Here is a 15,000-nt window from a genome sequence, read left to right as displayed (position 1 = left end):
AAGTGGAACAATGTGATAATATGTACTAGATTGATGTTCTTTGAAATTCTGTAAAATAATGTTGTAGACAACTACAGCTACTTTGAGTGCCGATTAGAAAACAGTTTGCTGTGATATTAGCCCTAGAGCTGCTGCATCAAGGTTCTGTGGCTGGCTGTTTGTTCTCTGCTGTAGAAATTAAAATATGTGTTTACAGGTCCAACTTCAGTGGCTTAGTTTTACTATGCTGTCTCTTAATATCTCTCTGTATGAACCACTTCATCTTTTTCTGCCTCAGGCTATCAATACCCTTGTCCTATCCAGCCAAAAAAAGAAAATAACATGGCGCAAGCAATGCCTACCGTGGACATCTCCTTAAGTCTTAAGACAGACAGGACTGGTTTTACACAGACAGATTTCCTTTGTTAATTAATGGTGTGGGTTGTGTGTAGTTTCTTTGGAAGGTTGTTGGCTAATTCTTTATGATGCCTATCTGCATGCTTGCAGATAAACCCGCACACACACAAAGAGGATGATATCATTTTCAACATCACTTAAACTGAGTAATACAGAATATACATTTAGGTTAGAATAAACAAAACAGACTATATTGTTGTTATTAGTGAGTATGATAATGTACTCAAAATCTTGTAAAGTTTTAAAAAATACTCATTTTAATCATAGAACATACAGTAGTATTAAAGAGAAAATTAGACTGAAACATAATAGGGTTCACTTTGAATTATTGTGCCACCAGCTTTGTATCAATATTTAAAAAGTAACAAATAACCAAAATTATGAGAATTGTGCGCAATTATTCAATGCTAACACCACATACAATGTCAAAAACCATCAGTTCCCTTCAGCACAGGGTTTTTGTTTAATTTGTTACAAGGATAGCAGCACCATAATTTACATTTAATCCTACAATCCAAGTTAAATAAATAGTATACACTCCAGGGAAAAGCTATTGTCCCTATTTAGTATCACAATAGGATAAAGTGGCCCAGGATTATAACCACTTTGGTGTTATTCATCTATATTTAATGCAGACTATTCGGTGCCTCTAGTTAAGTCTGAGCATTGTCATTCCTGCAGGAGGTGACCATGATGCTAACCTTAACCTCTAACACTAGCATGCTTTTAAATTAGAGGTTTTAACAAGTACTGTACTTTAGATTAGTAAGAAGGACTTTGTTTGTTATTTGCCTCTTACCGTATAGTATACAGTGATCCATTAAAATCAGTTTTTGCCTCATTTTGCTGACGGGACTCCAAATGGCTTTTTGTTACATCATTTCTGCACTTTTCCTAACTGTCATAGTAAATGTTTTCCACTTGCTTTTTGTGAGAGCATAGTCTGACAGCAAAGCTTGATGTAAGGACTAAGGCCACTGCTGTTATTTGAAAGACACCTTGGTTGACAGTTATTTGGAGGGCAGATATATTTAACATGGGGAAATGTCAGGCTTGTCCATATTTCAAATACATTAGAAATACTTATATAAGAGACAGATTGACACAGCACTAGCTAAATGTATGTAAAGAACAGCCTTAGGGCTTTTTTCGATTTGCCCATTTTAGACTGTGGCCAAAACTGAAGCATTTTACCCAAAGGAGAGTGTGAAGAGGTGAGCATTTAGTCTTTCTTTTTAAAAGTGGGATCAAATTAGATGTCTTAAATAAACAAAGAGGTCCAAATGTGCAAAGACAAAAAGATTATTTTCTGAAAGGAATAAAAACAATGTCAATGGTAAAATAATTTGCCGATAGATACAGATACTTTTTTGTTAAAAAGAAACACACACACAAAAAAAAAACTGCTCCTACACAGTATATTTATGATGGCTTAATGGTGGCTATTAAGGGATTGTGTTGACAATCAGAAGAACTGAACTGTCCTATTAAACAGTTGCAGTGCAGTATGTATGTAGTCCTGTAGGCATGTTCTTTGATTATGGTTCATTAGCAACAGGGGTATTACTGCATCATTTGAATTGAGGAATGCAGCATCGAATCCAGATTATTTTAACAGGCACACAACATATCACAGGAATCTACAAGACAAGCTCTGACAGGTGTTTTAGGGTCCGGGTTAAATACTGCTGCTCATACTTGTTATTTTACTTTTTAGTGGAAGATATTACATCTTTACACATATTAATGATATTCAGCAAGGAAATGTAGAAGGGTTATATAACTTTCAATGCTTCCTGGGATGCAAAAAAATGCATTAGTTATTGCTTTCCATCACATTTGTGCTTTCATGAGGATTGAAAGAATTTTTATTTATTTTTTTAATTTTAAATGTAATTTTTTTTAGAAATGTTCTTAATTCATACCTATGAATCTTTGTTACCTGTAGTTTAATACTCGGTATGTATATTAGGAAATTGGTAATATGCATTACCATTTTTTTAGGGAAACAAAAGAATAGTGGTTTAAAAATACTTTACTGTAATACATTAGTCATTTGAAAACTTTGTACCAAAACCTGTCTACCTTGCTGCATACATTATTTTGCTATCTGACTTACACATCAAAGAGTAAAGACTTAATTTAACTATATTTAAGTATGTGTCCCTTGATGAAGTAATGTACTGTCAGCATGGCCTATCGGTGAATTAACTGAATTTCTGAAATATTTAATTTGGAAGCGCTGTACAAGTCCCTTAAACCAGTGGTTGTCCAGAAGAACCCCAGACAATTCTCTTTTATTAAACAGCACACATATCTAATGTATGAAAAGTGGTCTTTAACTGTTGTGACGAAATACAGGCCTTGCTTACAAACCACAGTGGCGTTTCTTGTTTGTGATTTGCCTTTCCTTAAGTTTTCAGCTGGATGGTACCTATTCAAAATCATTTTAAATAAGGGGTCCCCAAAAAGTGTGAGAACCTTTGCTTTAAAGTAAATAGAGCACACTATTTAAGTGACATGAAACATTCAATGGTAGAGTCCAAGATTAAAATAATACTCAAACATCTCTTTAAAAATGTTTTAACCTTTCCATAAGTCTGTGCTCTTTCATTAATTCAGATGATCTGATAATAGCAAGTGGCTGTCTCACTTCTAGAAAGTGTCTTTAGCAAACATTTGGATATGTAGGTGATTTAAAGTCAATATGGAAATCATTAAAACAAAAGCAATAATCCCACTTAAAGATATTGATTCCTATGTGTATACTATATACTTCCTATGTATTTTAATCCACTTTTTGTTTTCAGTTTCTGTATAAGTATGATTAGTGTATGGTAAAGACTGTGGAAATGACCAAACAAGCAATAGCTTTGATATCTGTATTTTTAAACTAAGCATTTAGTTTGTTTGTGTCTCTGTAAATGCATTTATACATAATCTAGTAATAGTTTAAAGTATGTTTAATGTAGAAATACAAAAAAGAAATGGCATTTCCTTTCAATGTTGAAACCTCTCATTCTTTGCTCAATTTTTGTTTGGAGTAAACATTTTAATAAAGGCGCAACTGACAAAATATCTGTCACTTTTCAAGGCTGCTCAGTAATTTAAAAATTAAAACTTGATCATACTCTTAATACTGCCATTTAAAGGATTTGCATGGCACTGAATAGTGATCAGTAGAAATGCAAGTTAAACTGACAGCATAGGCTGTGATCATGGGAAAGTATATCTCCGGGGTATTGTCACATTTGTTTTTCTCCATCCTTTTTATGTGATTAAATGCTTATTTACATACGTCTTAAAGCCACAGATACTCGTTATATTTATTTATTTTTGTTTTATTTGTATGTTTTTTTTTTTTTTTTATTCAGAACACAGATTGTGCCGTCTTCCTTTATTATCTGGACTTTTATGGTATATTAAATGGGTTTAAATATAATTAATCAGGATGCAGCTTTTTAGTTGAAAGTTTTAAATAATGCAAGAGTTGCTCTAGATATAGGTTGAGATTGCACCAAATCATTTTCTTTAAAATTTGATGACACCTTTGGACCAAAACACAATACCTGGCTACAGCTGACGTTTGAAATTTACTTGTGAGATCTGTTGGTGACAAAGAAAAAGAAAAAAAAGAAAGCATTGCAGATGCAAATACTGCCAATGTTGTTTTACTGATAATTCAAACATCTTGGCAAATTATCAAATTTAAGTAGCAATAAAAATGCCAGAAGGAGCACATAATGTGCAATTGTCTTGCTATCTTTCCAGAAATTAGTCTTTTTAAATGAATTTGCTGTATTAATCATCTTCAAAAAATATTTTTGATCACTGAATTAATAGTTTGCAGCCTGTTTTTAGGTATTCATTGACATAGGTGATTGCCTCTTAATTAATACACCAGACTCCTTCCATTCACTCTTATTAATTCATGTTGTCTGGCACAGTCCCAAAAGACAGCCTTGCCCTATATCTTCTAATTACTTCTGTAATTGAATTTGCCCACTGTTTCCAAGCCTTTTTTTTAAGTGACTGTGTTTGTTCATAGGTTCATTGTCTCTTTTTGTGTCAGCCCTCCACAGACAGAACGCACATTGACTATTTTCTCATTTCTCATTAATTTTCCAATGCCTAGGTCTGTTTTTTTTCTTTCCTCCTGTCAGCCCTACTGCTCATCCATAAAGACTCTGCATATTAAAGTTTTTGGTAAAACAGAATGAAGTTAATTAATTCATTAGTAACTCAGAGCACAGTGCTTTGGCTTTCTCTGATTTATACACTTGTTAACACTCAAGGCCGTGAAGACCAGTTCAAGTTACAATGACATTAATATTTTATCATGTGTAAAAAGTTTGAATTTGTATTTAAGCTTGGTTATGATTTGACACATTTCAATATTGCAGCACAACAATCAAATATTTCAACTTGACCTTTAAAACATGTGAATAATTATGGCAAGGAAATGCCTGTACAAAATATTGTAAAACAATTGTATATGGAAATAAAATTCTCACCTTATAGTTTCCACTTTCACAGGGTTTGATACTTCCTTGATACTAGCTTTTACAATATATGTATAACATTATGTTCTTATTTGGCCAATGTACAATTTAAGAAAGAAAGTTTAATTTGACAAGTCTGTTCCTGAGTAAAATAACTAAGGTATGGAATCAAATGACAACAAAATTATTCATACAGTTGCCTTACCCTTTGACTTAATATTAGTTTTATACAGTACAGTATGTTTAAGCTTATTTTTTTCAAGTCATCTTTTTTATTTATATTCAATGACATTAATCTGTTTAATTAGCGCAGCATGTCCTATAACACCTGTTTAGGTATTCTGTCTAAAATGTCAAAATACATTTTAATTTTATAAATGGTTTTGGTGGCATAGTATTTGGCTTTATTTGCTTTTCCTGTAATGATGAACTACATCAACTACAGGTCCAATGTGAAGGAATGGCTGGGTCACAGTACAGTACTCTGCTTTGTATTGACAGCATATTTGCAGTGTATATTTACGTTCTGATGTGCATATATGACTATGGAATATCGATGGTTGTAGAGCTATGAGAGTGGCATTGTCATCATTCTGTCTAAACCACTATCGTCTTTGGGTGGCCACCTTTCACACATACTGTATCTAATGCCATCTATTCAGCCAATGCGGCTGCCTCACAGATGAACCTGGAAGATGCATTGATCTCTTGTCAGGGCCCATTATCACAGCAATTCGTCTGAAATTTTTCTTCAATTTGACAGTATGTCTTTCAAACTTTCCGCTGCTCTCATTGATTTGTTTTCTCCTGTTCCTTTCTCCTTCTTTGTTTCCTTATCATAGCTTCAGGTTATTATGTGCAAAGTATTGATGGAACTGGAAGGTTGTGGTCGATCGAGAGCTAATGCATCCCTAATCCTGCCTTTGTTATAGTGGAATGTTTTTGCTTGGGTCTCTGATGGGGAAAGAGGTGCAAAGCTGTTGATCCTAGTTGCATTTGTTAAAAACCCATCCATCAATCAAATACAAGCCTGTCTGAGTTGTGAATGACATGGGGACTCAGCTGAAGAAATTTGATAACAGTATATTGTAAGACTACTCACTCACTTTTTGATAAGAAATACATTTGACTGCAGCAGATAAGAACGCAAGGGCTAAAGGCTTTAAGAGTGGGTGACATACATGCCACAAGAGGTTATGGAGCTTTAGTGGAAATAATACTTTGGGTAAACAAAACAAAACAAAACAAAACAAAACAAAACAAAAAAACACACGTTTGGTATGTGTAATATGCACACGTTCAGGATATGCTTGGATTATTTAATAAGATATCTGATAGTAGTAGTAGCATACTTTCCAGCACCATTTTATTTAGAACATGATGTGTACTAGAGATCCACATACAATGCAATGTAATGCATTACTTTGACACAGGACTTCTATGATATGTTCAAGATTTACAAGAATAATTTCCTTTCTAAGAGATATGTTTGCAGTTTTTTTCAAAACAATTTAGTAATAGCAGAAGCATGCTTTCCATGCCAAAAAATACAAAATGCATTTAAGCACCTACAACTGTGTAAGGACAATATAACTGTGCAAGCCAGTTGATTCCTTTGTCAGAGGAATGTTATTATGAAGGTTGTTGATAAGTCTGGTACTAAATGCACCGGGAACATCCACACTTGGAATAGCATCTGTCTTATAGAGCATAATATTTCAGTTATCCTGCTGGGGAACTGAATAGTCATTTTGTAATCTTCTAAGGTTTGGAGTAAGTTAAATCTTTGAGGTACAGCTGTGATTTAAGGTTGGGGCTAGGTTGATGTTGATGTTCCTTAAGCATTTGGCTCCAAATTAATTGACTGTGTTTTCATTATGAGCAGAGATTTAGTGTCGGATAAAATTGGTTTTTGGAAAGACCATTTTTGGCTGTACTGCACACAATAATACAGTTTAGTGGTTTTTCTTACCATCATGTGACTTAAGAGAGATCTGTCAAGTTCTGTCCTTCTACAGTCTACGTAAGCATTCTAAGTAAATCTTGTTGTATGTTTAGTGAAATGTACACAGTGCACAGCTGTAGAACACTTCAAGTTGTGTGTATTTCTACCTTGTAAAGTATAAAGAGAGTGACCTAAAAAAAGGCATCTCAAAAATCACAAAATCTTTCCAGAGGGCAAGAAGTGGACATTATTATGCCCCATACATTAACACACTGTATGATTAAGTTAGTTTTTTTTGTGTGTGTGTCTAATGACTAGAGGCTAAACATCACCAAGGACAAAAAATCAATGTAAGAGTGCTTCAGATATTTTTGACAAATTATACGTGCTTGGCTGCTCCATTGTGTCCGGCCCATACCGGTCTAAAGGAAGAAACCACAAAATGGAGTCTCCAAATGGTACACAGACTCCATGTTGATTTTGTATTGATTTTAAGAGCGCATCAGTGGGAAACTTGGGGGTGGGGATGTTGCAGTATCACTGCATTAGGAGAAAAGGTTGCTTGAAGATAACATGTGTTTTATTGTACTTCTACTTCAGCAACTTGTAAAAAGAAGCACACAGTGCTTTGGCGTAGCGGGATTTACTTTTAAGATAGTATATAAAGCATTTTAAATCGTTTGGTATGTTAGGTATTATGCAGGCATTGGGTATTTCTTTGCCCTCCACAGCACAGGAAAGGTTGGAAACCACTGATATTGTCATATTTAGAACAATAAACATATTATGGTTTGTTGAGAACCTTTTCCCACTGTTATATTGCATTTAGCAATGTTAATACATTGCTGGAGGTTAAACGGTAGCAGATTTTAATATAGAGTTCATAATAGCAGCATTTAGATCTACTGCTATTTAGATAAATACAATATAACCCATTGTCATACAATATGTATTCTGCCTTTTTCTGCCTTAGTAACTATTTCAATGGTAACAAGAGGGTACTGTTAACATAGCAGGAGGAAATCAAAGAGTGGGGCAAGATCTACTTTAGATGACACTGCCTGAATTCACTATAGAGTGCTAAAGGCTGTCGTCATTCCTGTAATAACAGCAGTATTCTCTATTTAAGTATATACCAGTATATATTGAATATTTAAATCAAATAATGCCTTATTCTAGTGGACGTCTAGTAAAACTTTATTTGAAAATGTATTTTAAAAATGCTTTATAGGTATTTTTCCAACACATTTACAAATGAATTACTCTGTCAGGATTTTGTTACAACATGAAGAAATCAGGTATAGAGTTGCTTTTTTTAACATGATTTATTCTTTCAGACAGGTAGCAATGCAATGTAGAAAGATAATGCAATTTTGGTAGTGAGTGATAAAGTTCAATTAGCATTAATCATTACAGAAAGTATTACATGGCAGAATTGACTTCAGCAGATGTTAACAGTAGGAGGTAAAGGATGCTTACAGCTGAGCACTCCTTGGCATACAATCTGTACTCAGACAGAAGGATAGCAGATGTTTCAAACTGTTGCATATACTTGCTTTTAGGTTTTTTTTAAGTTTTAGAACCTTCTTTATGATCAAGCCTTTCCCATGAGTTCTTGCCATTCCGTTTGGCGAGAATCGTTGTCGGAGACAGCTATAAATCAAGTCTTTCTTTACTTCTTCTAGACTGGCGGACACCAGTGATCTGTCTCCTGTTGAGTTTTCTTCTTTTATAGACTAGTTGTGAAATTCAACAACTAGTGTTTAAACAGGGGAAATAAAGCAACGGGCAGAGAAATGTGCTTTAAGTCATGGCTTGTCTGCTAGCTGGGCTTACATGGTCTGGACTTCCCTGATGTTCACGTAGATGTATTGTGTGGTTATTCCCTGCTCTTAGTTAAGATGCTGACTGTGTACCACTGACAGGAAACATTCCCTGTTCACTCTGAAATCATGTAAGCAGTCTCTGTAATTACTCGTTCTCTGCTCCCTATCTGTATTCCAAAGTTTAAGCTCTCTGATGAGCTCATCTGTTTGTGAAAACAGATTTACAAACCCTGATAATATATCTCATAGCGAGGATAGAACTAATGTGTGCCAATATAGGTGTGATATTTACTATGCAATTCCTTTAAAATTACTATATCATAATCTCCACTTGGTTGTTCCTAGATATGGTGCAAATCAGAGTGTTTTACCAGCTTTATTATTAATATTTTTTTTGTTTAAGTTCATGTTCTAATTCACTTGTGCTTGTGTTACTTTACAGTAATTCAAAGATTAAATACAGACTACTTTGGAAAACAACATAGCTTAAAATGACTGTTCTTTTTGTTAAATCATTTGTTTCTGTTTAACACTAAGACCCATATAAGACATTTTTATTGTGTTTGTATAAACAAGAAAGTAATAAACAGTTCCTTTGAAATTTAGAAATGAAAATAACTAGCTGTATATAGTGTCCGGTTGGTAAATTGCAGACAAATTTCCCTCATCATAGTAAATGTATTGCATGGCTAATTTGACAACTGTGGAAAATCTGGCTCCCAAAGTAACTGCTACTCAGCTTTGCTTGTTACTGAGTCAAAACTGTGGTCATCCCTGGGACAAAGGCACCATTGAGTATGGTGTCTTCAAGATGCTGAAAGGTGTCCAGAGGTCTCAAGGACCATCCTTCTTCCAAACATAAGAAATATTGGGATTGAGAAGGGAAAGGTCAGGTCATCACAGCTCGCCCCTTTCGTACCATCTAATAGAATCGAATTTCGTAGGGGTGAAGAATCTGATGTCAAAGGTGTCGGTTGAGATCCAAAAAGGAGGCCTAGGGTTATATGACACTTATATCTGAATGTCATGGAGAATGGTTACCAAGATGGACCCAGTTCAAATCTCTTCAACAACAATTTCTGAATATGAATGTAAAGTAATAACATACAAATGAATAGGTATTACATGGCGAGGTGAAATTTTGTTTAAATTGATGTCAACTTTTTGATCTTTCACACTCTGAGAGTGAGGTGCTGCTGTCTGTCTTGTCTGACACCACAATCAGAAATGTGCCTCTTTATGATGTATTTCTTCCCTGGTTGGTTTCTAAATTACTCTCCACACTTAATTACAGAGGATGAGAGGAATGCCTCATTTCTCTTTGTTATAGGCTAAGCTTTCAGTAATCCCAAACAAAAGGCCTGGCTCTGGAAGCTATAGGATTTGCTACTGGGATTATAGTCTCATGGATAATGATGTGCAGTCAGCAGAAGCAAAGCTTTATTTTAATTCAAATTGGCTGGTAAACAAAACCATTGGTATGTCTAGTGGTGAGAATAGCTGTCTATAGTTAGCACTGTAACTATATTATCTGTGCATGTTTGTATATTTATGTTGTTATTTATTTGTTTATTTATATGCTGGCCCTTTTAATAACATTTGAAAATAATAAAAATCAGTAATGTCCTCAAGTTAAAAGGAGTATGTAAGTCCCTAATAAGACTATTATTATTATTATTATTATTATTATTATTATTATTATTATATTATTATTATTATTATTAAAGACATTATGAGATTTTAATATGTATTTGCACATATGTATTTTAGCATTAGTCATTATTTTTGCATTATTAAATGCTTAATAGTGTTGCTCAAAAATAAGTGTTGTATTATTTTTTAGGGTATCATTCAAAGGTGAGTCTTAGTCTTTAAATTTAGTTGAACTATAATCTCTATAACGGTGGCTGTCTCACCCACACCCCTCAACAAAGGAGTTGCCTTACTCCCTGGCTTCTCAAAGCTTTTCACTTAAAATTATTATTAGCACTTTTTCTTTTTACTGAGAAAACACAAATTACAATTCAAAACTAATTAGAAAAAACATGTATTACTACTTACCTGTCTCTAAATTAAAAGAACTGTTTATTTATAGTTAGACAACTTTATTGGCTGTTTTTTTTTTTTTTCTGAGAATCTAGCCCAATAGGTTATTTCCTGTTAAAACTGTTCAAATAAAATAAGTGCACTTAGGTAACTGCACGACATATTCAACTTTTAATATTGTACTCTGACTTCACTGTATAATTAAATACTTTTGTAACAGATGTCATTATATCACTGCTTTTTAATTATTGATATTTTCAGACTGCACAACACTTAAAGGTTTAAAACAGCATGATGTTCTAATATCCTTTCTGCCACCTTTCAGTCTCCTGTTATTATGCTTGTATTTTCCATGAAGAAAGTATCAGGCTTTCTATTCAACGCTACTCAAGCGAGGAAAGTTAGGCAAATATAAGACATATGTTCATTGTTCATTCATTATTTACATGGGGGATCATATTTCCAAGCCAGAAGATTATTATATTTTTTTTTTCTCTTGCATGCACTGATCTGATATAATAAAATGACATTTTTTTTCCCCTTTAGACAGGAAAATATGGGATATTTAGAAATTCTAAGATTCTTTGTAAATTGAATTACAAACATTTTTACTATAAGCCTTTTTTGGTGTCTTCAAGAATATACTTTTAGTTGAAACGTTTGTCAAGAAGACATTGATTAAGACTTACAGTTGAAATGTTTGTCATTGTATTTACCATGTTTCTTTTAGTATTTCCAAAGTTGCCAATATTGTTGTAGGGTTCCATGCTTTCAGTTATACATATTCTAGGGGGGGACATGGCTTCAAAGTGTACATTTTAAAAGGCTATATTAGCTACAAGTACCATTTATTTTATTTTTTTTACCCCTCTCTTTTTTCAGTGTTTGCAATCATTTTAGATGAGTTTTAACTGGTTTCCATCTTACTTAAAGACCTCTCTTGATTAGCATGCTGTTTTAATTTTTTGGTACTTGGTTAAGCAAAATCAAAGATTAGATTGTCCAAGGATATGTTTCATGTTTGTTATTTGGTGGAATATATATAAAATGATTTCAAATGTAGATAAAAAATATCATATCTATTGACTGTAACTATCTGCAGACTTCAAATAATTCTTTGAGATACTACAGTACTTTTTGTGGGGTTTACTTTTGCACTATGTTTACCAGTGGTTAAAGCTGGAAGCAATACATGGAAGCTGTCATAAACCATGGCATTCTTTTGACACGTTGCCACCTTGTATTCTGGTCTGAGTTTTGGTGAACTCTCTTTTGAAGTTAGTCCTGGTCACTCTTGGTATTCCAAGGAGTGGTTTGTTGAAGTGGATAGTTGTGGTCGTACTCCTTGTCTTGCATGATGTCAGGGCCACGTTTGCCATCAGATGTGCTGTCTGTCAAATAAGACATTAAACTGAGTTGCAGACACTGTGCTGTTTGTTTGTGATTGAGTGAGTTGTTCAGACTTCTAAAATTAAAAGATAGCTGATACAGAACAATAATGTAACTATTTCTTCCAGCAGCTCATTTGCTTGTTAAATTCAGAACATCTGCTTTTGCCTATGAACTTGCCTCAAAACAACTCATAGAAATAACCCTCCTCAACACTGGAAGAGCACCAGTATTGCATCAGATCAGGTGCACCCCACCAGTGGTCTAACTGCCAAATGACCTAAGGCACAGGACATTATTAGGTTTAATCTATATACTTTGAAAAAAGCAAGCAATGAACTTAAAGATCTTCAGCACAACAGAAGGTTGATCAGAGATTATGTTTCTGTATGGACATTCAACCACTTGGCTGCACTTGACCATATCATTGTTTGGTCTGCTTGGAGTTTTCTTCTTGTTCTTGTTCTTTCTGTTAGTGGCAACAAATGCAACTAATCTGAATCCATGTTTCCAGGTCTCTAGTTTCCTGTTCCTCTGTAAAGACAAAAAAAAAGCTGTTTAACAACATAACAGGATCATTGAGGTTTTTTAGCAACCAGGATGTTTAGTCTAACTTGGGAGGCAGATCAGATGCAGACTGGTGTCCAGACATGTGTCAAGTGTTTAAGTTGAAGCATATCTGATTCAATATATCATAAAAGAACAGGCATGTACATAATAGAAATCCTTATCCAGTCATCACTGTTTGGGATATATTTCCATAATGTTTAATCTGATTGAGGGAATGCAACTTTTAATTAGATGTGTACCAAATCCTACAAGAAAAAAATAATATCTACTGTATACCTATAGTTAATTATGGTGCTGCTATCTTTATGATGGCTTTTAAATACTGATGAGTAGAACTGAACAAAACTACGTTTGAAGTTTCAGCTTTACATGTTTTTTTTTTTTGGGGGGGGGGGGGGGGGGGGTTGTATTTGTATTTGTATGGAGCTGTTATTCTGATAGTGCTGCAATGATTGAAATCTACTACCATTCAAGAAAAAAATAATAATTGAACAATCCCCTTCCCTCCTTGGCACTGGACCATACCAAAATAATTGTTAATGGAAAAGTGTGATTTGATGAAGCATTTTTGTAATTGCTGATCAGTCTAATCCAATGCAGGTAAACCTGCCTATGGCATTGTAACACTGGTTAAAATGTCAATTATCTTTGAGTCGTTTATTTGGCTGAACAATTGAATACACCTTCACCATTTCATTATGTTGTAATTCTGTTGTGTTGTATTAGTTATACATTTTGGAAACTTTACTAAAAACTTAATTTTGACAAGCATTTCCTTTTTCCTTGACCTCTGTTTTGCATTATTATTATTATTATTATTATTATTATTATTATTATTATTATTATTATTATTATTATTATTATTATTATTTATCTATATCAGAAGAGAGTATACCAGAGAAAATACTTGAAGCAAAAAACCCAGTTCTGAAATAAATGTATAAAAACATCATTGTGAATATTGCCACATGAACTGGTCCTAACTATACTGTTTTTATTTCTCATTGTGGTATCAGTGTTAAGTCAACCCCTGTACTGTGTACAATGTAAAGGCTAATTACAGGAAGTAGTCTTTAATTGAAGTATTTATGGCATCCTCTTGCTGGGGTACCTTGGAGATTAAGAGTGAACCATGTCCTGTACAAAGACTGGGAATAAAGCAATTGTTACAATTAAGAAAGACAGGAACTTTGTTACCGGAATGAGTATTTAAAAACTGATATCAAAATGTGCTTTTGCGTTTACACTTGCTTCAAAATAGGGACCAGAGGTTACAAGTCACGGGAGTGGATTACTGTCAGTATGGAGCTATAGGAAGGTAGAATGAGGCAGTAATTCCTATACAAAGGTAGATAAACACAGTCAGCGACTAACAACTTTCCCCGCAGAGATCTTTTGTCTAAGACTTTCCCTTTCTTTTAGAGCTCACTGTCAGAACTGATAAAGACCTTAGCCCCAGCCAAATCCAAAGTCTAGGTGACATGGAGACTGAAGTCGTTCTTAATGACCAGTGACATGTAATATATTTTGTTTGGGTAACCCTATTGTAACACCATAACCACTTTATCGATTGCCTGTTACTTAATTTAAAGTGTTCTGATGTAAATGGAACACAAGTGCGCCAAATAACTGCATCTCCCTTTTGCTGGCACATTCTTTGTAAGAGTCAAATTCAATTATCTTTAACTAGAAACAAAAACGATAATTGGGCTATTTCTAATTTGAAAATACTATCACTGTAACGACATATACATAACATTCTGTTTAATATAAAATACATTTTGCATTTCAACTTTATTAAGTGCCTGGCTGAAAACACATTCGTTAATCAATTAAAAAGACTGCAAACTGTTAAATTGTTTAGGCATATCTCGCAGGAATAATAATTTATACTGGTAGGCTTAAGCAGTTGCTATCAGATAGAAGCGTTTGCATTCGCTGCATGTGTTTCAATATCAAAGAAACAGGAACGGCCAGAAATAAAATAAAACATTCGTTTGTCTGAATTAAGTGATCCTATACAGAAAATATATTCTTTATATAGAACCAGTTTTTTTTTTTTTTGTTTGTTTTTTTTTTTTTTGTTTTTTTTTAATGCAATCGTCTTTTCTGAAAAATCTTTATCAAACCCCTATTCTATGGCTTCAATAAACAGAACCCATTACCTCACGATAGCCTTTGTTGGCCCTATACAAGCGAGAACAAAATGGTTATTGAGGAAAACGCTTTAGATTTTTTTTTTTATTGTGGGTAGTATTCACAAAGACGAGTGTTATTGTATTAAAAAGAACCATCTGTAGCAGAAACAATGGCTTCAAATTATCTT

General features: G+C 33.9%; 1 long non-coding RNA gene across 5 annotated transcripts in view; it reads left to right on the top strand.

Moving 5' to 3' along the window:
- The window catches only part of LOC121326937, a 55,902-nt gene that overhangs the window by 3,583 nt on the left and 37,319 nt on the right, over positions 1 to 15,000 (top strand). The window lies entirely within an intron of this gene.

The sequence above is a fragment of the Polyodon spathula genome, chromosome 14 (genome assembly GCF_017654505.1).
Source record: "Polyodon spathula isolate WHYD16114869_AA chromosome 14, ASM1765450v1, whole genome shotgun sequence".
Classification (NCBI taxonomy): domain Eukaryota; kingdom Metazoa; phylum Chordata; class Actinopteri; order Acipenseriformes; family Polyodontidae; genus Polyodon; species Polyodon spathula.
Note: the sequence above shows the minus strand (reverse complement) of the source record. Positions and strands in the feature narration are given on the sequence as shown.